The sequence below is a fragment of the Trachypithecus francoisi genome, unplaced genomic scaffold, assembly GCF_009764315.1.
Source record: "Trachypithecus francoisi isolate TF-2019V2 unplaced genomic scaffold, Tfra_2.0 Lachesis_group21, whole genome shotgun sequence".
In the NCBI taxonomy this organism is placed as follows: domain Eukaryota; kingdom Metazoa; phylum Chordata; class Mammalia; order Primates; family Cercopithecidae; genus Trachypithecus; species Trachypithecus francoisi.
Window position 1 is genome coordinate 3,215,561 of NW_022681467.1, and position 27,447 is coordinate 3,243,007.

The 27,447-nt window shown below is 44.6% G+C and overlaps 1 long non-coding RNA gene across 2 annotated transcripts; it reads left to right on the top strand.

Annotated features, from left to right (window-relative positions):
• The first annotated feature begins 5,486 nt into the window (after positions 1-5,486).
• LOC117068229 lies at positions 5,487-26,538 on the top strand. Of its 2 annotated transcripts, none has more exons than XR_004431032.1 (4): positions 5,487-6,364; positions 12,942-13,046; positions 13,361-13,468; positions 26,114-26,538. It is a non-coding gene; the product is annotated as an uncharacterized LOC117068229 (long non-coding RNA). The 2 variants fall into 2 exon arrangements; XR_004431031.1 differs by lacking the exon at positions 26,114-26,538 and adding an exon at positions 15,060-15,336.
• Positions 26,539-27,447: the final 909 nt, after the last annotated feature.

The following is a 27,447-nucleotide window of genomic DNA, read 5'->3' on the forward strand; positions in this document are numbered from 1 at the left end:
CTTCAGCTCCTTTCAGCTCCTTTCAGCCTCCTTCAGCCTCCATCGCTGGAGCTAGACGTCCATGAGCCTTCTGCATTTTCTCTTCTTTCTGCTGACTAAAAGGTATCATGTTTTGCTACTTTTTCTTCCATACCTGCTCTTCTAAGGTGTTAGAAATGCTTAGAGACAGAAACACACACAAGAAACAACTGTGAAAGTTGATCATACAAATTGGGTCATTCTTATCATATCCAAGTAAAACTGCCAAAAAGCCAGGAGAGAAAAGTGCTCAGGATGCATAACATTGCTCCAAGAATGTAATTTTCTGCAAGCCTGGTGGCTGTAACCTGAAACCAGTTTTATCTAATAGCTGCTAAAATGACCTACTGCAACTCTAAGACCAATTATACCCATGCCATTACTTACCAATCAAAAGTTGCCGTCTCACCGGAACTGTATTAGTGCGAATGAACTTTCTTAAAGAGCAATACATAATGCTTCTCTTTGTTATAAAACCTCCAACCATCTCTTTGCTCTTTGGACACACTGAAGACCACCCAATATGTGATCTTGCAATTCTTTCTTCCCAAATAAAATGCTAAATTTAGAGATTCATCTCTACGTTTTAATTCTTTGGCACAACCGAACAGGACAAAGTCATGCATTTAACTTGTTCAACTGTTGATGAGATCATTGCTGCCTTTGCCCCCCTTATTCTTGAAAGCTCTAATTTTTTTCAGACCCCAGTCTTCTGAGAGCATGAACAAACAGGGAGAGTCTTGAGTGATTATAAGAATGTAATCCCATTGAACAATCAGCCTGTTTTACAGCCGATTGCCCTGCAGCTTGTGTGGAATGCGGTTGTCTTATTGCATGGAACCAGCTCTTGGTAGATCTCAGCAGCTTATAGAGAAACCCGAGTGAACTTTCCTCATGACCATGCTAGTGTCTCCCTCCTGGGGTGAGCCACAGCTTCATCACCATAACATGCAACCTATGTGCTGGTGTGATGACTCGCTGTGCCTGTACCACTGGGGCCCCTCCTCCACATGCCATGACACATCCTCTCTTTTCTCCATCTCCCCATGAAGCCTTCCTGTCACTTTCCCTCGGAGAGATATTGCTTTGGAGAATACTCCCAACAGGATCCTTACGTGTGCTAAGTAATAAAACTTGATCAAACCTACGCTCTCAAGGAGATTCATTTCTTACTTGCCAAGCAAATGAACCTGGGTTTTTTTTTGGGTAACAATAGTGTCTAATCCACATGTACAATTAGCATGTTCCAGTAGAGTTACACCATCAAAAAGATAGTCTTTCTTCTGTCCCGTAGAGTGCTTTCTCCTCTGTCCTGCCATGGTTGAGGCTGTCTGGACTTAAGGGAGGCACTAAATTCCCTTTGCTTTGCCTTGCCTGCCTCACTGAGCAGCTCTGAGGTATTACGGAGATGCCTATCTTTCCTGGTAATTTTAGCATTGTTACAATGTGCAGATCTGGACAATACTTTGGAGAGGCCAAATGCAGAAGATAATGGCTGTTATTTTAAAGCTCTTCCTCCTCTGCAAATACAAGTTACTAAGATAATGCAGAGGGCCTCACTGTAATGGGCATGGCTTTGGATGTATAAACAGTGCAATATACCAGAGTCTCTTGATTAGCTTGAAGGGCTGTGGGCTGAAATCAGGACCTTAGATCTCTGCCAGGGGTGGTAAATGTGCTCACTTTTCCTTCCAAACAATGGGTGATGAACCTGAAGGAAATGCCTCCAGAAAAGCTTACACCCTGTCCATGTCTTAAAGGGCCACGGTGGAGGCCCTTCCAGTCCACATTTGACTTCTCCCATGTATACTTTTTTTTGAAAAATGTTTACAACCTATTTGCCAGTTGTTGGAAATAACACAGCTATTAGAAATAACATAATTTCTTAAAAAATATCTGTTTGTGTTAAATTTCCAGAACTCTGTGACCGTGTTCAAGAGAAGACTCTCAGTAGTGATAGCTACAAAACACACTCTATTTTCCGAGATCTTTTTGTTATGACAGACTTGGTGTCTAAAACCTTGCTTGGCCCATAGTATTACTGGAAGGGGGTCCTGATCCAGATCGTAAGAGAGGGTTCCTGGATCTCATGCAAGAAAGAATTCAAGGCAAATCAATAAAGTAAAAGCAAGTTTATTAGGAGAGTAAAGGAATAAAGAATGCCTACTCCATAAGCAGAACAGCGCTGAGGGCTTCTGGTTGGCTGTGTTTATGATTATTTCTCAACTATATGCTAAACAAGAGGTGGATTATTCATGAGTTTTCTGGGAAAGGGTTGGGCAATTCCCAGAACTAAGGGTTCCTCCCTTTTTTAGACCATATGGGGTAACTTTCAGACATTGCCGTGGCATCTGTAAACTGTCATGGCACTGGTGGGAATGTCTTTTAGCATGCGAACGTAGTATAATGAGCATATAATGAGCAGTGAGGGCAATCAAAGGTCATTTTCATCACCATCTTGGTTTTGGTGGGATTTGGCTGGCTTCTTTACCGCATGCTGTTTTATCAGCGAGGCCTTTGTGACCTGCTTCACGTGTCATCCTCCTGTCTCACCCCATGACTACGAATGCCTTAACCTCCTGGGAATGCAGCTCAGTAGGTCTCAGTCTTATTTTACCCAGCCCCTATTCAAGATGGAGTTGCTCTGGTTCGAATGCCTCTGACAACAGCCCATCTGTTCAATAAATAACTGTTTAATTAAGTAAATCCCTGCATGTCTAACTGACTCCTGTGGGTTGTTTTTAGGCCTCATTCCCTTTCGCAGAGCTGGGGTTCTAGGATTCCACAGAGTAGCAGAGACTCTGCAGCCTTCTGGGGAAATGCGCTGTTTCCGCAGGTACTTTCCTCGGCCCCATAAGGCATCAGGACATTCTCCAGGTGCTCCTGGGTAGCAGGGTGCTGTGAGAGCTGTGGATTGAGTAGATGTGGGCTGTGGGACTGCGGGAACCTGTTTCTGAGCATCTGATTATGTGACTGCCATGGTGCGGGTGGGAGGGAGAAGCTTTAGAGTCTAATGTTTTACTGCAAGTAAAGTCTAGTGATTTTTACTGCAAGATATAACAATCCTCTTTATAAAGAAAAAAGATGTAATTTATTGAAATAAGCCTCCCTCAAAAATCCAACATGAAATGGCAGGTATTTTCTCGTCTATCACAGGCATCTCTCGGCTGGCCATGGTCAGGTCTTGGGCAATATGTTTTTCTGCATATTTCAATAAACCTTAATTTTGTGCTTTTTCTCTTGAATCTGACAACAAAGACGCTAAGTTTTGTCAAAATAACCTGTGCTTATGAACTGCAGGAATTTTAAAAAGATACAGGCAATTTGTCAAGAGCCCTTGAACAGCATAAAGCCCTTTTAGCCAAGTCAGCATTGCCTCAGCCAAATCTCTGCACGGAACGACTGTCTACAGCCAGCCCCTGGCACCGACTGTCCCTGGTGGCACTTAGGCAACAAGGCTCTGCTACACAGGGCTGTTTCCTCTGCGCAGGCTGCCTCTGTTCACAGGAGAAAGCAGGCTCCAGACTGCAGCTGCTGCATTCTGTCCCAGAAGGTCTTGCTGGGCATTTGCACTGACAACCACTGAGTGGCACTCATGGCGTGGTGCCTGGCTCCAGAGCTCCCCACGGCTCTGGGGGTGCCTTTGGATGTTACTAGGGTAGATGGGGGAGCCAGCTTGCAGGTATCATGACCCTTCAGACCAAGGAGAGCCACCTTCCCAGAGAGACTCCCCAGCTCCCTGCAATGACTGACATGAATCCACAGCAGGCCCTCTTCTCCTGTCTCCCAGAGAGACCCACTCTGGAGGTCATTCATGCTGTCGTCATGTGGTGGGGCTCATCCTGGCTCAGCTCTGCTCCCCTTCCCCACCCTCTTCCCTTACTCTCCAATGAACAAGAATGCTGCCCATGTTCTGATTCCAGAAACCCAACCCAGAATGTTGCCCTTATCAAGATGAGTCCGGAGCGAAGCCTCCTGCCAGCATGTGGTGTGTGTGTGTGTGTGTGTGTGTCGAGAACACAAGGCCAAAGGTGTTCAAGGAACAAGTCACCACCCACTTCCCAACTATGGTTGTCAAACTATAGGATACTTGGCTGAATTTAAATTTCAGATAAACAATAAATCATGTTCTAGGATAAATAAGCCCCAAATATTGCGTGAGTCAATAGTATGGAGCTTACTTATTTTTAGTTTATTGCATAAACTAAAAAACCACTTCTGATATAAAATTCAAATTTAACTGGGCATTCTGTGTTTGTATTTGCTAAATCTGACAACTGTACCACTGTGCTTTTTGAGTCTGTGTCTATTTTGAATTCATGCAGAGCTTAAGAAAGCATTTGCAGCCACTCAGCTTCTCCTCATGAATAATAATGGTAGTACTGGTAGTAATAGCAATACCAGCAATAATAATAGTAGTAGTGATAATTATAGCAACAGCAGCAGTAGCAACAGTGATAATTATAATAGAAACAGCAGGAGTAGTAATAGTAGTAGCAATAATAGCAACAGCAGTAGTAGTAATAGCAGTAGCAGGCATATTAATAACAGCAGTGATAGTATTAAGTACTAATAATAGTAGAAGCTAGTATGTATTTAGTGCATCTTATATTTCAGGCAGTGTTCTGAGAGTGTTACACATATTAATTGATTTGATCTTCCAACTTCTCCCTTCCCCTGTAAGGTGGGGACCATTATGATCCACATTATGACATAATAGAGGTCCTAAGAGGTGAAGTGATTTTTCCAAGGCCACACAGCTGAAAGACAGTGGAGTGGACTTCAAACTCAGACAACCCAGGGTTCATGCAGTCTCTTAGAAGAGTCAGATTGCATGAGTTTTCCAGAAAAGTCAAATCGTTTTCTGACCAAGGCCTAGGAAGCTTTTTGGAGTGAGTAGGGATGGACAGGGAGTTGACCCCTTCTCTCTGCCGTGTGGCCAGTTTCTCTTCCTGATCCTGCCCCATATATAATGCAGGCATGTCCTCCTCTCTATTGTCTCCTGGGAAATTAATCTAAGCTTGTCATGAGCACCAGTACAGCCAGCTTCTTCTCTGGCTGCCTGTCTGGCCCACTCCCTGGCTCTGGGTTTGTGGCAGGTACTACTTGTTTCCCCACTGGTGCTGGAAGAGGCTCGTTCTGGCCAGGGCAGTGCAGGCGTCTCTAGTACCCAGGTTTCTTCAGCACTGATCAGTTAAGGAGGTTTGCATTCTTCCTCCAAGCGCTCTGAAGAATGTTCTCTGTTCCTGCTTTCTGCAAGTCTAGAAAGGTCACAGGTGGCCTGGGCAGCCCTCCCAGTCCTCTCAGCCCCTGTGAAGGGTCTCTGCCTTGCTCTCCAGTTAGAACTAAGAGGGGAGCTGCAGCCATGTTCCCTTCTGAGAGAAGGGTGGAGAGGGGGTTGTGTTCCCTTCAGAGCCTTCTGAGCACCTGCCCCCAACCCATGTCTCAGCACCTCTCTTAACTTTGCAGTCCAGAGCACAGCTTCTGTTGATGACTTATTCAAAACCACTCCTGAACAAAGGCAACCGTGATAGCAGCTAAGGGTGGCTTCACAGCAGAAAGAATGAGAACGTGGGCATGTGAGTCCAGCTGACCCAGGTCTGATTCCTGGCTGACATTTGCCAGCTGTTATCTTGATCTTACAGCCATAACTTCTCTTCTCTGAGCTATGTTTCCCCTTCAGTAAAATGGGTATGATCTTTAAGGCATCCCCCTCCTTGCAGGGCAGCAATGAGACTGAAATGAGGGGGACATTTAAGTGGTCAGCAAGGGCCCACAGAAAGGTCTTGAAATGAGCTTTTTGGTACTGGAAGAGACAACACTTGGAATGGCCTGCTGTGAGCTGCCGAATTTTTTCAGGCTTTCAGCCAAGGGCAGGCCCCGGTCTGTGCCACTCTGGGAAGCTAACACCTTGATCAATAATTTGCCTCTTTACTGACCTGAAGAACCAGAGGTCAAAGTTGAGAGGACTGTAGCTGCTAGGGAGTGAGAATACTGAGAAGAGGAGTCCAGAGAGGGGATGCATAAACTCTGCTTGCTTCCCTGACCAACCCCTGAGCCACGCAGGTGCAGAGCAGGCGCCAGGCACCCAGCTGAGGATCAGGGAGCTGACTGCATTTGCTCTCTTCCCTGAAAAACAGGGTTTCCAGTTTGAGCCCAGCTAAATTATTTTCCAGTTAAAACAAACAAGCAAGCAAATAACCAACCATTAGCATTCTTCTTAGAGGATAATTCACTTCACAGCATTCTGACCAAAATGCCAGAAGACAATACGGAATTACTCTGTACATGAAGCACCAGGAATACAACAACAGAAGAGAGAGGACCCAGACATTGGAATCAGCAGGTGAGGATTTTAAGGTGACTATTGGCTGTATGCTCAATGAATAAAGGAAGACATGCTTGTAATAAACAAAAAGATGGGCCTGGTGTGGTGGCTTATGCCTATAATCCCAGCACTTTGGGAGGCCGAGACAGGTGAATCAAGAGGTCAGGAGATCGAGACCATCCTGGCTAACACGGTGAAATCCTCTCCCTACTAAAAATACGAAAATTGGCTGGGCATGGTGGCATGCACTTGTAGTCCCAGCTACTCGGGAGGCTGAGGCAGGAGAATCACTTGAACTCAGGAGGCAGAGGTTGCAGTGAGCCGAGATTGTGCCACTGCACCCCAGTCTGGGCAACTGAGCAAGACTCCACCTTAATAATAATAATAATAATAATAGTAGTAGTAAACAAAAAGATGGAAATTCTGAGTGGAGAGAGAGAAATGATTAAAAATGAAAACTGGAGAACTTTAAAAATACAATGTCTGGAGTAAAGTTATTAGAATAATGTCCGGCACTCAACAAATAGGTAGATGTCAAAGCAACGTGGAATGGAAGACATACTCAGTTTTATCAGAAAGGAACTACAGCAGAATAGAGTGTTCTTTTAGCTAAAAATGTTATTCAGACATCATTGATTATGAAGAAGCCTGTCTTTGTGAAACTGAATTCCTCCTGAACTATTTTTACAGAACTCCCTTTCAGCACTGGGGCCATATTGAGCTGCACTTGAAGCCTGCTGCCTTACTGAATGGTGGGGTCTTGGTGGGGGTAGGTGGAGGGGGGTTGCAATTCATCTAAAAGCTTGTGGGTTTTGTGGCAGCATGGTAGAGAGAAAGAATACAGACTGTGGAAAGAGATGCTCATTCAAACCCCAGGTGTCTTTACCAGCTCTGTGACCCTGGCCCAGACAGTGTGTATATTTGTGCCTACGATTGTATTGTTGCTGTTGTTTGTTTTAGTCTAGAAAGTAGATATTTTAGAAGCTGTGCTTATACACTTCTTATGAGGATTTACTATGAACATTCATTCTAGTATGAGCCTGGCCTATCATATCACCGCCTCTGTGTCTGTCAAATTTAACACTTTCTGAGATGTCTCAGGTCCCTGGGAATTTTGTAGTGAGCCCCTGGCTGAGCTTTAGCTGAGTCTCCACAGGAACTTAGAAGCTCCACACACAGATTGACGGCAGGAGGGACCTTTAGGCCTCCATTTGCAGGAACTACTTCTCTTGGGCACCAAGATCAGCCCAGGATGGGGCAGGAGCCTGCCATGGGCAACTTCAGCTTGAGGGCCACATACCTGAGGCCTGGGGAAAGGGAGCCCAAGAGCAGGTTCTGAAGAGGCCACTTTTAGGATGGGTCCTGTCAGATACAGGGGAGGGAACTAGCCACACATCACATCTTTGAGGCCCTGGATAATAAAGTGTGCCTCAGTGATGCAGGAGGCGAGACTCGATTCCGGAGATAGGTCTCAGATGCCAGACCACATTGAGGACTAGTTAAGACAGGGATGGAGTGGAAGCAGCTTTCCCTAAGATACATCCACCAGTGTGCCATGTCAGTTTACCATTGCCGTGGCAACATCCAGAATTTACCGCCCTTTTCCATGGCAGTGACCAGATGATCCAAAACTTACCATCCTTTTTTCTGGAAATGTCTGCATACTCTGCTCTTTAATTTGCATGTAATTAAAAGTGGGTATGAATGTGAGTGCAGACCTGCCTCTGAGCTGCTGCTCTGGGCACACTGCCTAAGGGTAGCCCACTCCATGAGGAGCAGAGCCTCTGATGCTGCTGTGCACGTCTGCTTCAAGAGAATCTGCTGTTTAACATCACAGGCTGGCCCTTTAATTCATTCCTGCATGAAGCCAAGAGCCTTCTAAGGCGAAGCCCCAATCTGGGGCCTGCCTGCCTTGTATCACCACGGCAGGCTGTGGACCTTTTCTGTGTTCTGAGAGCAGCCCAGATGGCCTCCCCTGGGTGGCTGTGCCTCCCTGCCACCCCCAGGTTCTGCAGCTTTAGGAGCACCTGCCATGCTCATGGTCTTCCCCACCCTGAGAGTGAATGCTGCTCCACGTGGCTAGTGGGGCCACAGTGCAGTGAAGTGAACATTCGCTCCCTTTCTATTTCTTCACTGTTTTCCAGGCCCTGGCAAGAGAGCTGGAAACTGGGGTTAGCAATGGATGCAAGGCAAGCATATTTTAAAAATATTTTTGCTATACCTTTAGAAGAATTAGAAATAAAGATTGAAATCAAAATATTCAGGTGGTAACATTTCAGGTTTTAGAAGAGACTAGGGGTCAGGCGTGGTGGCTTAGGCCTGCAATCCCAGCACTTTGGGAGGCTGAGGCGGGTGGATTACCTGAGGTCAGGAGTTTGAAACCAGCTTGGCCAACATGGTGAAACCCTGTCTCCACTAAAAATACAAAAATTAGCTGGGCGTGGTGGCAGGCGCCTGTAATCCCAGCTATTCCGGAGGCTGAGCAGGAGAATCACTTGAACTTGGGAGGTGGAGGCTGTAAGTGAGCCGAGATCTTGCCATTGCACTCCAGCCTGGACAACAAGAGTGATATTCTGTCTCAAAAAAATAAATAAATAAAAATAAAAGAGAGTAGAGATGCCACTCTTTAGCTCAGGGCTTCAGGGTTCTCCAAGGCTGAGGGAACATCATTTTGACTCTTCACCTTGACCTGTGAGACCTTGCTTAGTTCTTTACCCTTATCTTTTGCCTATTGAACCTTTGTTAGCCCTGTCTCAGGCTCACTGATAAACTGCAGTTTCTGCTAAACAATCCAGCACAATTCCTACTCCAGGACCTTTGCACACACTCTTTCCTATACCTGGTGCTTTCTTTTCTTTTTTTGAGATGGAGTTTCACTCTGCCGCTCAGGCTGGAGTGCAACAGCTCACTGCAACCTCTGCCTCCTGGGTTCAAGCGATTCTCCTGCCTCAACCTCCCAAGTTGCTGAGATTACAGATGCCTGCCACCACACCCAGATAAGTTTTGTATTTCTAGTAGAGACAGGGTTTCACCATGTTGGTCAAGCTGGTTTCAAACTCCTGACCTCAGGTGATAGACCCACCTCGGGCTCCCGAAGTGCTGGAATTACAGGCGTGAGCCACCGCACCCGGCCCCTAGTCTCTTCTAAAAGCTAAAATGTTACCACCTGAATATTTTTTAGTAGAGATGGGGTTTCGCCATGTTGGCCAGGCTGGTCTCAAATTCCTGATCTCAGGTGATATGCCCGCCTTGGCCTCTTAAAGTGCCAGGATCACAGATGTGAGCCACTGTGGCTGGCTTGTGCTTTCTTTAACTCACATCTGATTGTTACTCCCAATTCTTAATTTTTACCTGCCAATTTCTACTGATTTGACAAGCCATCAGTCCTTTTCTTTGTCTGACCATGTTTCCTACCTTTCAGACTAGGCTGGAGCCAACATTTGATCATTTTATTAGGATGACTCAGCACTATATTATTAGCTGTGCAATTATGTATCTACTGACCTTTTTTTGTCTCTGGCTCTGGAACAGCAGAAACTTCCTGTACTTGTGCACTGCTGTGTCCCCAGGGATGAGCATAAACTGGATTGTCAAATATGTGTTCAGCGAGGGAGCAGCTACTTGCTTTCAAAGTTCTAGTTATTTTCTTAATTCCTCCCTCCTTCTCTAAAACCATTCCTAGGAAGAAGCTAATGATCCTAGATATATAAAATGAGGGCCAAATGAATCTTGTTTCACTAACTCGTTTTGGAATTTTAAACAAACGATACATTTGTGAAATTCAGATTTTGTTTATATACAGTTTGTATACATGTTTATATAGGGCACATTTATACCCCGCAGTCTGGAATTTTCTATTAATTATATGCTGTACCACTTCAAGAGCAGCACTGTTAAGTCCAAATGGGAGTGGTCTAGGCATCAGCTGTAGTATACCTTCTTATCAGCAACGAAAGCCATGCCACTAACTGGTGGGACCTAGTAGCTTCACTGACAGTGTCAGCCCAGCTGCCATAATCAGCCGTCATTTCACTCCCAGCTTCTGCTGACTTTTGTCCTGGACCTGAATGGGAGTTGGAGAGGGCTTGAGGGGAGGGCTGTTGTACATTTATTTTGTAAGGTGTTGATTTGCGATGACGAAATGGAGGGTTAGACAGAGCTTGGTGTAGCTAACGTGAGTGTGAGAGGCAGACAGCTGTCTCAAGTGGAGATGTTTGCCAGCCTCAACTACTCTCAGAACATCATTGGCCTGTCTTTGGAAATCTAGATCCTTTCAAAGTAAGCTTCAGAATTGTCCTTTGAGAAAAAAATAATTGGAAAGCTTTCTCAGAATCCAGGTGTGTGCTAGGCTGGTCTTCAGAGTTTCACATAAAAGGGTCATAGTTTGTGAACTCAAATAGCAAAGGAAGTTATCCATTTCATACTCAGCAGACTTCAAATGAGCACCTTGAATTCTCTGAGCAGAGACCATTGGCATAAAGGCCTGTGAGGGAGGTGACTGACCTGGGTGTGTCCCAGGCCACCCTGTGTGTGGACCTGGAGGAATAGGACAGCATTTTCATCAGAAGAAAGTGCCCTAAGGCCACATCCACAGGGACACTTAATCGAAGGTGGCAAAAGGTGCTTGCCCCCCTACTTCAAGAATAAACTTGTTTGTAATCTTCAAAAACCATTTCAAGCCCATCCTAGTTAGTGTCACTACTGCCTTGTGAGGTATCAGCAGGAGATATCATGGCTGTTGTTAGAGCTGGGAAGCCTACAGTTGATGGTTAAATGCTTGCTGGAGACTCATCCTGCCACACCACGACAGAGCTGGGTCTTGAAAGGTTTTCTGCTTCCAGGACCCCAGAGGTCACAGTCCCAAATGCCTACAGGGGTCAGGGAATAATATAAGTTAACAAAGTGGACCAAGGTTTTCGGGCAATAGGGAGTGTGGGGACCATGGCCAGGTGGGGTGCTATTCCTCATCTAAAAGCAGAGCTGCATTTCAGCCCTATCTGATCGTGGGCATGTAGTATCATGGGGCCTATTCTGCTACATCTAGTAATTTTACCAAAATTCACATTTGATGAGAAATTACTTGCAATTGCTCTTTTTAAAAAGGTTGCAGGCTAAAGAAACAAATTTTCAGTTGACATTTAGCCCACAGGTGGTGGTGTTTGTTTTTCCATCAGGAGCCTCTGCAGAAGAGGGTTGGATGGGGCAAAGTGTTGCCCAGAGAGGGGCATTGGCAATGGTGTGTGCCCTGTATTCTCAGTAGCCAGCCTGTCCCATTTGTTTTGCAGAGGCTGGGTTATAGAGCTGGAGAACAGTTTTCCAGTCAAATTTCCCTTGAAGAGAAAGTTAAAAATGATGACAGTTAATCCCATTAACCGGGCAGATAGATGCATAAAGTTCCAACCTCCCTCCCACAACCCAGCTCCCACTAGAATCTCGCCTACGGTATCCACTTCTGCAAAGTTGTTTGTGGGTTTCATGGCAAAATGTCTGTATTTTTTAGTGGGAAATGCAGTTAGTGTCTAATCTCGTCTTTTCTCAGCCAGCCTGCTTTTTGTCACGTCATTTCTGTAGACAGAAGGGCAGTGAGGAGCCTCAGTCGTATCTCCAGCTGTCATCTTTGAGCAGTTTATCCCATGTATTGGCAGGCTTCTTGAGAACGAACAGTTCAGGGCTGTGAATGGGACATTTCCAGTCCCAGCAAGTCATTCTCTGGGACCCCTATGATGAGCCCCAGGGGGCGGGGGTGCAGACGGTGTCTGTTACCTACGGCTGTTTCTCACCAGGAACTCTGGGGTTCCCCTTCATAAAGGGCACTGCACAGGCCCCCAGTGTGTCCTCCGCTCTCTAGGACAGTTGGATTTGTCTGGAAGACTTGCTGTTTCTTCCAGGAGGGTTGATGCAGTCTCACAGATAAAACACATAGGCAGGAAGACAAAAAGCACAACCTCCTCTATCCTGCAAATCCACCATACTGGCAGAGCCTGCTCTCCTCTGAGCCTGGGTCAAACTTGGGGACCCAGAGGTTGAGGCCGGGACCCTGCCCTTCAGGTGCTCACAGGTTCTCATTTGACCTTTCTGGCTTTCTGCCTGAAGTGTCTCCTATTTATTTATTTTGTTTTATGTTATTTTTTGAGACAGGGTCTGGCTCTATTGCCCAGGCTGGAGTGCAATGGGGTGATCTCAGCTCACAGCAACCTCTGCCTTGCGGGTTCAGGGGATTCTCCTGCCTCAGCCTCCTGAGTAGCTGGGATTACAGGCATGTGCCACTATGCCCGGCTAATTTTTGTATTTTTTATACAGTCGGGGTTTCACCACGTTGACCAGGCTGGTCTTGAACTCCTGGCCTCAAGCAATTCACTGGCCTTAGCCTCCCAAAATACTGGGATTATACCTGGCCAAGCCTCTTCTATTTAAAAATAGAAATAAAAAAACAGATCAAAGCAAAAAGTTATAGTGGGAGTGGACAAGCCCTGGAAAACAGCAGGCATGAGGGCTTAGAAAAGAGTATGCCTCTGCCCCATTTACGTCTTCCCACTGGGAAACATGTAGAGAGGCTAAAGAGGACTCACTTCCAAAATCTCTCTCTTTTCTCTAGTTCTACTTTGTGAGAATAAGTATACAAGAGGATATCAGATTTGTTCTGAAACAGTTGTTGAGAAGTTATGAGTGGCTGGCCAGTACTTACAGTCCGCATACTCAGGTATGCAAGAAATAAATTTATCTCTGCATCCTTAAATCAACGTCATTCTGACGCATAACCCCCTCCCCGCAACTAAATTCCTGCGAACTGCCATCTTCGGCATTAGGAGAGGTGCCTCCCTTTAGGGTCTCATGGAGAAGGGCGTGTGATCTCTGTTAGCCTTGAGCTCCCTGGGCAAACCACAGGCCTTGCTGCCCCTCTGGGTGCCGCACAGTTGAGCGTGTAGCCGGGCTTCTACCCCAGGACTCACACTGCCCATCACTTTCCCAGCTACCCAGGGCACTGTCCTGACAGCTCCTCCCATCCTCTTCCAGCCACCAGATGCAATCTCCAACATGAGCGGGCTTTGGGAAAACACAATCGGACAAGTGAAGTTTGTTGCAGACAAGTTCTTCTTTCCCTCTGCCACACCCTCCTCCAAGGTAAGGAAGCGTGCAGCTTGTCTATCTGCTTAAACAGGAGAGTAAAGGGAGAAAGTCCAGGGGAAAATATAGAAATCAGTGTTCCCAGAGTGATCGTGACAGAGGACCGGCAGAACAGACTCGAGAGAGATGTGGGAATTTGTTTAGATGGCATGATTCAAGGGTCCCTGCTGGAAGATTCTATAGTTTAGAATCATTCAGAGTGCCATTCTGCCTAACAAGTATGTTCAGCATTAGAACATACTTTGTCTCCAGGAAATAGCTCTTACATCAAAGTACGGTTTGTCGTTACCACCATGTAGGCCCATGACCAAAGAGGAAGGAGTCTATTATGGCAGACACTGGAGGAGGTGGAAATCCCGGCTGGCCTGTTTGGGTGTGGACTTTGCTCTAAGACAGTGTGCCCACTGGAACTGGGCAGTGCCCAGAGGCGGCACCTTGAAGACCCACATTCCTAGTGTGAAGGAGAAAGTGTTCCAGTGTCTAGGGGTGGAGAGAAGAATGCTGCCACTCACAAATTGTGCAGTTTCTGAGTGGCCCAGACATGGGGCTGGGAACGTTATCCCCGAGTGTTCATTTCAGGTGGCTTTTCCTGACTTCAGCTACTTCTTTCCCATCCTTTTCTTCATAGGCCAGGAAGGAAATGTTTAGATGATTTATTCATGACCCTAAGGTCTCTAGGTTACTTGAGTTTTTTCTCTTTTTAGTCTTGAATTTCTACTTTTCTAAAAATTATATATACTTCTTTTAAACGATAGTCCTAGTGTTATTTTTATTCAAGAAATTGGAGATTATATATATGTACACCTATACATACATATGTGTATAGGTGTACATATATGCCTATCTATATACACACACATCTGTGTATATACACATATATGTATACATATATACATCCATGTACATATACATATGTGTATATATACACACACACACACATACACATACACAAGGAATATATCACGAATGTCAGCTCGTTCCCATCTCTGCCCAGCCTGGCTCCCTCCCTGGAGGCCTCCGCTTCTGCTGGGGGTCTCTTCTCCCAAGGGTGGCAGCAGGGTGCAGGCTATGGCCTGAACGTGCATTGTCTTCATTTGCCTTGGAGATGATTTTATGTCATTACATAAGCCACCTCATTTTTCATGACTGCATAGTATAGACATCTCATAATATATTTAATCGAATCCCCTTTAATACATATTTAGATATTATTTTCTTTGGTTCTAAGCATCTACAAGTAACACTTCATGATTCATTCAGTATCTCTGTCTATATATTTTTTCTTTTTATCCTTAAAAACATTTTCTCTGTTTCTGATTCCTCATTTTTATTTTATTATATTGTCTTTCCTAAAATTACTGTGTGTAAACCTCACATCTCTGTGTGTGTCTTAGTTGTAGGCCAACTCAATTTTTGGTTGACTGGGGAGAAGTAAAAAAAAAAATGTTATTTTCTGTCCCTGTGCCATCCTTGTGGTGTGGGATAGAATTGAATTCCTTTTATATGACTCTTACTGTTCCTGTGACTTTGTTGCCAAAAACTTTATATCTGGTATAAATTTACCCTGGAAATGTATGGGCTTTTCTAGGCAACTGATAGTTCAGCCATTCTCCTAAGAAGATGCAGATGAACGTTCCTGGCCTTCTTTCTGACTCACCTGTGACAGAGCTATGGCATGCTCTGCAGGAGTGAAAACACAGATCCGAATAAGTCATCGCAAGTTCCATCCTAAGTGACTGCGGGCCACAGGCTCACCCTTTGTTGGGATGTCTGGGCCTTCCCGGCTTCACCTTTAATTAGGGAAGCTCAGAGTAACTCAGTGTTCTCACCCTTTGTTGGCATCAGAATCACCTGGAGAATTTATAAACAGCATGGTGCCTGGTTGCAGGCGTGTTCCTTGGGTATATATCCCAGGCTGACAAGCCCTGGGACTGCATGACTATTGAACCCATGCGATGGAATGACAATTGCGAGGTTGCCAATTGAACAAGAGGGCTTGTGAAACTTGACCTCCTCAAATGTAGTTTACCGCAGCATTTTTAGGCTCACAGTTTTTGATTTGTTGTAAAATATTTTCTCTCTCAAATTTCATCTCTAAGTTTTCTATTTCTTGAAGTAGAAAAGACAAAATATGAATTTAAATTTATTCTTGGGGAAATAGTAAGCTGGAAGCCACCTTTCCCAGTGTTCGAGATCGGGGAGGAAGAGAGCTGAGGAACTGGAAGTGCATAACCCTCCTGTGACGCAGGAGAGGAGGAGAGGAGGGGCGGTGGCTGGGGCACCAACCTGAGAGTGGAGTCAGGTTCCTCGCCCCGCCACGGACATCTTCCCACCCGTGGACTCGGCTGGGCCAGGAGGGATTCTAGGTGCCAAAGCTCTGAGGGTGTCTCAGGTTCAGAGCCGCCCTTTCTTGGGGTCCCTAATGGGGACCTGTTCAGTGGCTGGTGGGCAGTCACTCCGTGTGTGTTAGCCCCCTGCACAGTCCTTCCCATAGGAGAAGGACATTCATCACTTTTATGAGTATCTTCTCCTTATTGATGGAAATCCAGCTGACTTTTATCTGTCTTTTTTAAAATTTTTTGAGATAGGGTCTGGATCTGTCACCCAGGCTGGAGCGAATGGCATGGTCACCAGTCACTGCAGCCTTGACTTTCCAGGCTCAAGAAATCCTCCCACCTGAGCCTCCTGAGTAGCTGGGACCACAAGTGTGAGTCAGCATGTCTGGTTAATTTATTTTTATATTATGTAGAGACCAGGTTTTCCTCTGTTGCCCAGGCAGGTCAACCCTGGGCTCAAGATGATTCTCCTTCCTTGGCCTCCCAAAATGCTGGGATTACTGGTGTGAGCCACCACACCAGCCCAGCTCACCTTTCTTAAGCCTTCACTGCTGCCTTGCCAGAATGTTGCGTACCTTCCCTGCAGTCCTGTCATCTTTGCATTGTTGAGTGTGTCGGATACCTTAAATCTGTATGTGTAGAGGTGATATTGTCATGGTACATTTAAACAAAACATCAGTTTAAAAGTGTAAGTAAAACTGTAGGCATTATCACACTGTGCAGGGCCACACAGGGGGGTGCACTTGGGAACAAAGTGAATAATCAGAGGCTGTGGGAGGTAGACTTTGTAGTGTCAAGAGGGTAGAATGACCGGACACAGTGGCTCACACCTGTAATTTCAGCACTTTGGGAGGCTGAGGAGGGCAGATCACTTGATCCCAAGAGTTAGAGACCAGCCCACTTTGGGCAACATGGTAAAACCCTATCTCCACAAAATCCCAAAAAAAAAAAAAAAAAAAAAAGCCGGGTGTGGTTGTGTACACCTATAGTCTCAGCTACTCAGGAAGCTGAGATGGGAGGATTGCTTTAGCCTAGAGAGGTCAGCCTGGGGAACAGAGTGAGACTCTGTATCAAGAAAAAAAAAAAAGAGAGAGAGAGAGAGTAGAGTATCCTCTAGTTCCTGCAGGAGGATTTGATTGGCTTATGTAAATATTTCTGTGGGCTGGCAGAGAACTGAAACCTGTTACTCAGGGATAAGCAGGAACTGCCCCTGGACCCCTTGAGAAGTAGCATTATTTGGTTAGGGGGCCTTATCATGGCAACAGAGTAGGGAGGGAAACGGAATTAGGCCATTTGAGGTCCTCCCAATTCCACCAGGTGTCAAGGCAATATATAATAGCAGATGTAAATTTAAGTCCTTGCATCACAATGGATGAATGAAAGGAAAAAAAGAAGAAAGGAATAATGAGTAGACAGATAGAAGGATGAATGGAAGGAAAGATACACAGATGGAAAGATGGAAGAAAAGATGGTTGGCTGGATGCACTGGTTAAGAGCTCAGTCTCTGAAATTATACAGGAGCTGTGGGATATAGTTTAACTCCTGACTGCCATTTGTTATCTTTGTGGGCTTGGGTAAGTTACTTAACCTGTCTAAGCACAACTCCCTGCACCATCACCACTGACCCCTCATCTTGTGAAATATGGATTTAGCAACAACCGCCATTGAGGATTTTCATGAGGATTAAATTAGATAACGGTGGATGAAGCACTTTGCACACTGCTGAATACACAGTAAGTGCCCAATGAATGCCAGTTATTCTTTGTTTTACTCCATTTTATTCCAAAGCAGTTTTGAGCTAGCTTGGAAATCATACATGATATATGTATTGCAAATTTCTTATCTAAGTCTACATATTGTGTTTTCACTATCTTAATGATATATTTTAAAAAGGCATTCTAAGTTTTCAGATAATGTGTTTTCTCAATACTAATTGGGTATACCTAATTATAAAAACCACAAATCGGAAATGCTACAAAATCTGCAACTTTTTGAGCATTTACATGATGCTCAAAGGAAATGCTCATTGGAGCATTTCCGATTTTAAAATTTTGGGTTAGGGATACTCAACCGTAAGTACAGTATATAATGCAAATATTCTAATATCCCACCCCCACTCCCCAAATTCTAAGGCTGAGATACTTTTGGTCCTAAGCATTTTGGATAGGGATATTCCATCTGGTTTTATTTTGTTGTTGTTGTTGTTTTGAGGTTGCTGCTTTTTGAATACTGTCATAACAACATTCTGTTTTCTTCTAAAAGGTTTACTATTTTACTTTTCACATTTTCACTCACTATTTATCTGCTAATAATTTTTGCATAAGGAGTAGGGTCCAAGTTCATTTTATCCAACACGGAGGCCCAGTGGACACAACACTTTATTGAAAAGACCACAATTTCCCCACTGCCTTTCAGTGGTTTCTGTGCCTTAAATCAGGTGGGCCTGCTTCTAGACTGCCTAATCTTTCTCATTGTTCTTGCCTATCTTTGCACCATTACCACATTATTTTAAGAACACATATCCAGAATACCTAGAAAAAAAACTCTTACAGAAGATGAGACAGCTAGCAAATATGGGATAATAAATTTTACAGACACTCACGTTCATACGAATTTGTGACTTTTATTCACAGATTTAACCTGCCTTTATTGAGTGCCTAAAATGCACCATGCTGAGTGAGCAAAACTTATTGCATTAATTTACTTATTACCCTTTACCTATGTGTTTTTCGCTTTCCTTGATAATATTATGTGAGTGACCAGTCAGAGAGGCAGATGTCCAAGGACTTTGGAAGTTCAGGGTGGAATAATGGCAGAGATGCCAACAGCAGCCATGGTGAAGGCAATGGTCTGAGTGTGGACAGGAAAGGCTGGGACATGTGGAGAAAATGGAGATGGTGCTACCCTAGGTGACATGGCTTACTCCTGTTACAAATTTGAAAACTGGAATGCCCGTTAATTCTTATGTTCAGGAACAAAATGTTCAAGGCATTTAAAAAATTTGGAGCTCTCCTGGGAAGAATAGGAGATGTCAAGCCATGGCAAACTGGGAAAACAGATGAAAATTAAAGGGGCAAATGACTAACAGTTGACTCTCCATTGCAATGAAAGATTTAGGAATGATAACTCATGCAACACTCATTCCACAGTAAACACCCCAGGTGTTCAAGAAAAGTGATGTACTTCATATCAGTATTTTCATGGTAACCATTTACTAAAGACATTTGTAATCCTTTGTCATAAATCTTAATATCAGGGAAATCATGCAATTATGTCTAAGTTTAGGATTGCATGTGGTGCATTCAATAGCCAGAAAATAAAAGTCGTAAACACAGAGTGGGTGGAAAGGAAATAACAGAGAGTTTGGGGTTTATTGGCCTATTGGGGAAATAAAAGCATTCAAAAGAGCCATTGAAATAATTTCTCAAAGCGCCTCAGTTCAGAGCTAAACAGTGCCTGTTATTATTGTGATGTGACATTTAGTAAGTTTAACAGGAAAACTTGACTTTGATCACAAGACTCATGTTTATATAAACCAAGTTTCTGGCAAGATCTTCAAATAGAATCTAATGACCCTGAGGAATGGGTTCTCTCTCCCTCTACATGGAGATGGGCTTCCCTCTTCCTTTTCACATTGAATATGAATCCCCAAGGACTTGGGCAACACAGAATTTTCTGAAGGGTGGCAATTTGAGCATCTCTTGAGTCAAAATGGAGGTGGCAGGTGTGGCTGCTGTGGACGTTGCGTATGCCAAATAATCAATGAGTCTAGATATTTGCAAGAGGCCTGTTAATGGAACTAGTTCCTCAGTGAATGAAATTGGCATGTATCCTAAAACAATAATTTGCCTGCATGAAACAGAAACAACTTGAGTTGAAACAGCATCTCCCCACACATAGAAAGGAACTTTCCCCACAGTTTCTGGGGTGGCTCAGGGCAGTGAATCTCTATGATAGGAATGTTATCAAATCTCGGAAAAGGACAGAAACTAGCAGATGAAAAGCTGTGGGAGTCCAAACAGCAATATCTCCATCTCTTGGGCCTCCCTCTCTGTTTCTGTTTCCTTTTTTTATGCGTCACAGACTCACTTCTCTGCTTATTACATGGAGGGAGGATGACAGCACTCCCACCGGCAACCAAATCTGCATGTGACATCCTGCTGCACAAAAACAAAAACACCTAGTTCCAGAGTTCCAGGGGATGACTTGCTGGGGTCAGTTGTCCTCTTCGAGGAGGAGCTAACTGCTATCAGATGTCACTCTTATACAGACAGACTAAGCAACATCTCACAACACTTTTAGTGGTTTCTGTGTTGATTTATTGATTGATTGGGCTTGAAGGACTATCAGACCAAATGTATCATTCTCTGTCAAGAGGATGGTCCCTTCCAATGTGAGTGGGCACCATCCAATCTGTTGAGAGTCTGAATAGAACAAAAAGGTGGTGGAAGTTTGCTTTAGCTCTGCCTGACTGCTTGAACTGGAACATCAGCCCTCTCCTATTCTCAGAGTTCCTGGTTTTCAGGCTTTCAGGCCTGGACCAGATTCTACACCATCGTTTTTCCAGCTCTTATGTCTTTAAGACACACCATCAGCTTTCCTACCAGCTTCTCCAGGTCTCCAGCTTGCAGATGGAAGATCATGGCACTTCTCAGCCTCCGTGATTACAGTAGACATTTATTCTTATAATGAATCTCATTATATAAATTTTTATAATAAATCTCTCTGTTGATTCTGTTTTTCTGAAGAATCCTAGATAATACAGACACAATGCACTCCAAAGTTTAATATAACATCTGGCATAAGTAGGTGCTCAAATATGACAGTGGAGAAGAATGACATTTAGCATGCTCTGATTTCTGCTCATAATTTATTTACTAATTCGCTAAACTGTAGGAGAATAACTCTACTGGCATCCTGGTGACCTCATATGTATCCACATAGGCCACACAGGCAAAGACATTAACCAGACTGACTAGGAGTCTTGGCAGAACGCTTTGTGATCTACCAGATCACCAAGGTTTTGGAAGTCCTTTGAGGACCTCGAAGATGTCTTGCCTCATCCCCCTGAGAGGCTGTCAAGAGATGGTTTCTCATCGCCTGCTGAGTTCTGATGTGATTTGAGGCTTCCTGCCTCACTCACTCCAGGTGCAGATTCTTCTGCTCAGCACAGCACGGAATTGGCCCGGCAATGCCTGTGGCAGTCATCGGCCCCTTTTGTTTTGAGGTTGTTCTGTTTGGTGTGTGAGATGAAGACCTGGGTTCTGGTACCTTTGGCTGTTTACTCCTTCTTTCTGCATGTAAGTTGACAAAACTGAATCTGAAAATGGTTCATTTTATCTTGAGCAGCCAAATCAGTCCTGCTGCAGCCGTGGCCTTGCTTTCTCCGGCGTGCTTAACACAGACTGCTTTGAGCATCTTCTCTGTGTAGCACTGGGAACCCCGTGATGAGCAAGGTGGCCTTGGTCCCTGGTCCTGGGCCCAGATCTCTTTGTGCCAGTGATGATGACAACCTTATTAGAGGTGGCACAGGATGACACATCTCTGACGAGCAAAGCAACTCCATTGGCCCTTCTCATTCTCTCAATTTGCCCTTAAACTCCCCCTTAGTACAGAGACTGCAGGGCGAGCCATCGTGCTTTCACTCCACCCTCCATGTGCCCAGAGGCCATGCTCTGGGATTAACAGTGAGCCTCAATGAACCTTCTGAGTCAGTTTTCAGATGGAGCTAAGAGTGGTCACCACAAGAGGATTCTTATGGAGGCTTCTGGGTCCAGGTCACCAATGGTGATTTAAGGGGCAGAAGGCCCCTAAAGCAAGATAACTTTGTATCTTTAATTGTAGGAGAGAAAACAGCTTCAGCAGTTACTTCTTATCCCCAAAATGTTGTTTCTGTCTTGTTGAGAGAACTTTAGAAGCCGTCTTGAAACAAGGATTTGAAGGAAGTGCTTTTTCCAAAGGTGGGCCCAGGATGCATCGTCAGGGAAGTGGGAAAGTGAGACACTGAAGGGGTCAAGCCAACACGGGGTGCCAGTGAGCAGGCTTCCAGTGCAGATGCCTGGGATGCTGGTGAGCAAGTTTCCGTTGCAGGCGACTGGGGCTGAATCCCATGGGAGGGCTCTAGGAAATAGTGTGCAACATGCTGCAGGGTTAGCTGTGCCTGCTCCTGGACTGAGGAGGCTGGCATGACTACTCACCCACCAAGTCCTGTCTGTCATTGTCCACAGGCAGTTCCTGGGAGTGTTGGCTCCCTGGCATTTCTAGCCTGTCTCCATGGGCAGGGAGGAGGCTCTTTTGGGGAGGTGCATGTCCTCGATTATGGGGACAAGAATGGTGAGGGCCTTGGGGACATGGGCAGGGAACCAACCCCATCAGCTCCCACCTTCTGCCTCCTACAAGTGTTTGCCTGTTGTGGAGCCAGCCTAAAGCAAACCTGATCAATGCAATCAGCTGGGAAAGCTAAATGCCCGAATGCCAGGACGTGTGCTGACCGGAGCGGATGCTGGCTTTAGACACCCTGCGTGGGTTCTCAGAAGTAGGACTTGTCAGGAGCCACTCTAAGGACACCTCTCACCTCAAAGAATGTCCAGTTTCCTATCAATGGTTTATTGAAAAAATATGTGGGGAGAAAACATTTGAGGGCAGCACAGAGACTTGGAACCTATCACAAAGAGACCCAGTCTCCATTTCACAGTATCTTTATGGGGTGCATGACTGGTATCTTCAGAGTGTTTGTAAATCTGCCTTTGATTTTGATGTATTACTAGGCAGCACTTAAGATAAAATTGCTTGGGTCTGGTCTGTGGATGGAACAGAGGAGAGGCTGGCCTGGCTGGTCCCATCTTAAGTAGTGCTTTTACATGCCTTGTTGGAACAATTTGTGGTCATCTTGGATCTGAGGCAAAGGAAAGGAAATGTTAAATACTCACAATGTCCTGCACAGCTTTGTGGACAGTTCTGCAACTCGGCTTGCCTTTGTGGAAAAGACCAGCAATTCCTTCCATGAGCATGCCTTTTACGGTTTGCTGAGATCTTCAAGAACCATTTGCATTTGATTCTCAAAATAGGCAAAGGGAGTTCTATGAGCTAAATGTTTGCACCCCCAGAACTGATATGTTGAAACGCTGGCCCTCAAGGTGATAGTATTAGGGGGCGGGGCCCTTGGGAGATGAGGTCTTGAGTGGAGTGTTCATGAAGGGGATTTGTAACCTTCTCACAGAAACCATGAAAGCTGTTTTCCCTTTCTGCCATGTGAGGTGACAGGGAGAGGACCCTGTGAGTGAAGAAGCAGGTTCTCATCTGATACCAAATCTGCTGGCACCTTGATTTTGGAAGTCCCAGCATCCAGGACTGTGAGCAACACATTTCTGTTGCTTACAAGCTGCTCAGAAGGTGGTAAATTGTGATAGCAGGCCAAATGGACCGTGACAGGGTGTAAGTTGTTTTATCCCCATTTTACAGAAGAGGTAAACAGGCTCGGGATGGGGACAGGCCAAAACTGCCTCATGAATATTAGCAACCAGATACTGCCTGGCAGACAGTCCACACCAAGTAAATGTCTGAGCAGCTGTTGAGCTGAATCATTGTTTAGTTTTTGTCTTTCCGCCACAGGAAGATCATGCATTGGCATTAGCAAGAAAACTTGCCAGGCAGCAGGAGGTTCCATTTGAAAACTCACCAGATGCCCTTGAGGCCTTTTTCCTGGTTATTGAGGACATCTTAGGAAACACTTCTGGTGACAATTAGTCAGGCAAAAATAGATCCAGTTGTTCTGAAGATCAAGCTTAACATCTGTGCCATGCTTTAAAATGTCTTTCCAGGCACTCTCTCCTGCCCACGGATCTTGCTTGGGAAAGGAATGGGGCAAGTGGAAATGGCCATTTCTTAGATGAACACATCAGTGGCTGCTCCAGTCTGAGGTCTATATAGACCTAGGCTTTGAATCCAGTCACGTAAATCTAAGTCTCTTTAGGTGTTTAACACTTTTGCCTACATCTCTGTCTGTCCTGGGCCAGCCAGGCAGCCCCTTTGCCTTTGCGGAGTTAAGGGGCTGAGGCGTCACTTCACCTATCTTGTGTCTGCACTCACACTTGCTCTCTCTCCTGCTCAGTCTCTCTTGACTATTGGGGTTCATTGACCTCAACACAATGCATGCCACTTAGTTCACATCTCTTTCAGCAAGTGTGTATTCAGAGCTTGATGGATTACCACCAGGCTGGGCCAACAGGGTCGTTTTCAACTCAGCTATCCCTAAAGGGCCAAAAAATGGTTGCAATGCTCCCAGAGGTAACTCTGACCTGGTACGGTTCAGGGACAAGGCCACTCACCCACACTTGGGCAATTGCTCTTCTCGTGACCAGGCTCTTTCTGTGGGAACCACTCCACGGAGCTACCGTCTCTCCTAAGCTACAATGTTCTACCATGGTGCAAGTGGGGGAAAAAATAACAACAACATTTTGGATATCAGCTGCTTTGAGAAGGCATGATTTATAATGATTTATTATAAAATGACGGTGTTTTAATGCTCTTTTTATTGGTTTTCTAACAGTCGTGGAAACTCTCTCAGGAGGATATGGTTAGAGTCTGGGGGAAACTTCCACACATATAGTGCTTAATCTACCTTCTCACTGGCTCCACATCTGTAGATTTCATAGGGGGTGTTCCTATGGTTTCTTGGGAATGGGCTGAAGGTCATCTTCTGTGCTTAATATTTGATAATTTAAAAAACCGTAACGTTTAATTGTGTTTCAAGGTATCAAGATATCAAGATCTGAGAATAACCAAATCAAAATGGCCCCATGAAAACATTGCATGCCCTTCTCAGTCCCATCTCTGAGTAGTCAGAGCCTCTGTCCACTTGTCCTGGATCGCAGGGCAACTCTGTAGCCAGACAGAACTTGTTCACACTCAGCTGCTCTTTAGAAGAACACCCCAAGGGCATTCAGAAAAAACAGAAACTTTGAGGAGTTTTGCGTAATATCACATTGCCCCTCACATCTGAGCTCCACACACTTTCTAGAAGGTTTCAGGCCTATGCTTATGAGTTTTTTTTTTTTTTAATTTTCCTATAGTCAATGGAATTTTATGGAGGAAAATTATTAGAGGATTTAATTTAAAACTATTATTTTTGCATGAACCCACATCAGCTTATAAAGGTGGAGAGGCACCCCTTGAATTTTTGAGCATAGAAAGCCATTAGGTCCCATGACTCTCTGGAGGGGTGCTGGTTTACAGGTATTACCTGTGTTATAAAAAGCAAATGACCTTCTTCTGTATCTCCTCCCATACTTGAATCCATTCTTTATATCCCAGGAAACTTCTCACTGCAGAATGAGCATGGGATCAGACCCTCCCGGTCTCAGGGAAACTTTTTTTCAGTTCAGTGATCTTAGGGAGGACCACTCAGCTATAGTGAGTGCACCATTCAGCTGGCCCCCACACCACATGTATCCACCCCTTGAGTCAAAGATTGTTTATAATTGTAAAGGTCCTGATATCTTGCATGATGCATCTCATAGAACAGGCACACGCTTGTTATTGGTTAAATGAAACAAACTCTGTTATCCTAAATCATAGTGCACATTGCTGAAAACTTCCAGGCAGACGCCATTCAGTCCATTCATTGCTGGCTTGGGACTGAGCCTCAGCCCAGGGAGCTTCTGCAGTGACTTATTCACGAGTAGCAGAACGTGTACCCCTCCTGGGTCCGGGCTTCTAGTACTGCCATCACACTTCAAGGCCGGGAATCTGCAGTGCTAGGTTATAAACACTGAGGATATTGTTGGTTACAACAGGGGGGAATTCACAATTTTCCCTGTAAACCTTAAACCTCCACCCTTCTCTCTGCCTCTCTCTCTCTCTCTCTCTCACACACACACACACACACCATCAATATAGACACATTTTTCACAATTATCAAATTGTAGCTCTTTGAGGGGAGAAATAATAAAAAAAAATCGAAACCATTGGTTCTCAAATTTGAGATGGCATCAGGATCCCCTTGAAGACTCCTTAGCAGATAGATGAGTGGGCCAGGCCCAGATGGCTCTTGGGCAGCCCCAGGACTTTCATTTCTAGTGTGTTCCCAGGTGATGCTGACATGGTTGTCCTGGGCACCACAGCGGAGGCCCACTGGAGTCAACCCACACAGCAGCATGAGGCTGCAAAACCTCAGCATCCCTTCCCACTGCACCAAAGGACTTGTTTGAGAAAGGCCAGCTCCTTAGAGTTTCTCAGATAGGAATACTTTGAATATCACCCGTGGGTTACAGATGAGAATTCACATAAAATTGTTATTTTTCCACAGGCATAGCAGCAAATCAGCCTTTCAGAATATTGCAGGGTCAGAAGCAGAAGTCCCTTTGCCAGAGAAATGGACAAACAGAAGGAAGGAAAGATGGAATGAGGGGAGCAACAATGGAGGATGGTGGAAGTGTTCTTCAGGTCTAAGTTTGGGTTCCAGAAACATCTGGCCAAATAACGTCTTTCATAACTAAAATGGAATATAAAGAAGCCATTTGACCTGCCTCAGTTGTCATGGTCATCATGACAAGCCACAGCAGGACAAATCAGCTTAACAATTTCGGAAACTGCCAGAAATGCTATTTGGACTAATTTTTATTTGAGAGTTGGCTGAAACTGGTCACACCCCGAAATACCTCAAGATAAACAATGTAGCATTATCATATAAACCTACATTCACCAAATTAGGCTAAAATAGGCTGTTTTGATTTTTTTTATGAGGATTATTCCCAAAATATGTTTAGATACAAGCTGTTCAACTTTTCTTTTTTCCATATTTGATGTCAATCAAACTAAATTTTTACGTGTTTGGAATTGCATTAATTGTATTCTTCAGTTACCTATAAAATTTAATTATCACGTCTTTATGGAAATTTTAATATCAGATATAGATTAAAGAATGGTATATTTAAAATGACATTTTAATACTTTATAAGAAACAATAGAAATTTGACTTCCAAAACACCTCTCAGTACTACCATTGGAGTATATCTATATTTTTCTGTCAGAATATGTTCCAAAGCAAATGTAAGTAATCCTTATTTTCGTGATACATTGACGCTCAAAAGTTGTGTGTTCAGTATGTCTACAAAGTAAATTACCATATATTTGAAACAGCAGACTAAAACTGAAGTAACATCTGGGAAAAAATGCTCTAATTGCTAGGCCCTAAATTCATCTGACCTTGACCCTCTCATCTGAATTTAAAAGTGTTTTAAATTCATAGCCAATCAATTCAAGTGAGAACTGAATTCATGTGTTTTCAGAAAATGCTAAGCTAGAACAATGTAACTAGAATAGATTCCTGGTCAAACTTTGGTTTTGTTCAGGTGTCCACTCATTTCCTAGGTGACCCAGAGGCCACAACTCACAACTGCACCCCTTCCTGTGGCTAGTCCAGGCTGTGCCGATCTTGTAGTCTTGAAGTCCTGGCAATAGGCGGGAGTGGGAGCTGACCCACTGCTGACCAACATGTCAAAAATAGATGGCTGTATAGCCCTCTGGAAAAGCTTCCCTCATTCTTAAGGAATCTTGTGAAGGGATGGTCTGTTTCTGTCCTGTTCCCTGGATGTCAAATGTCTGGGTTTGAGACTCAGAACTCCTGAAGCCATCTCACGA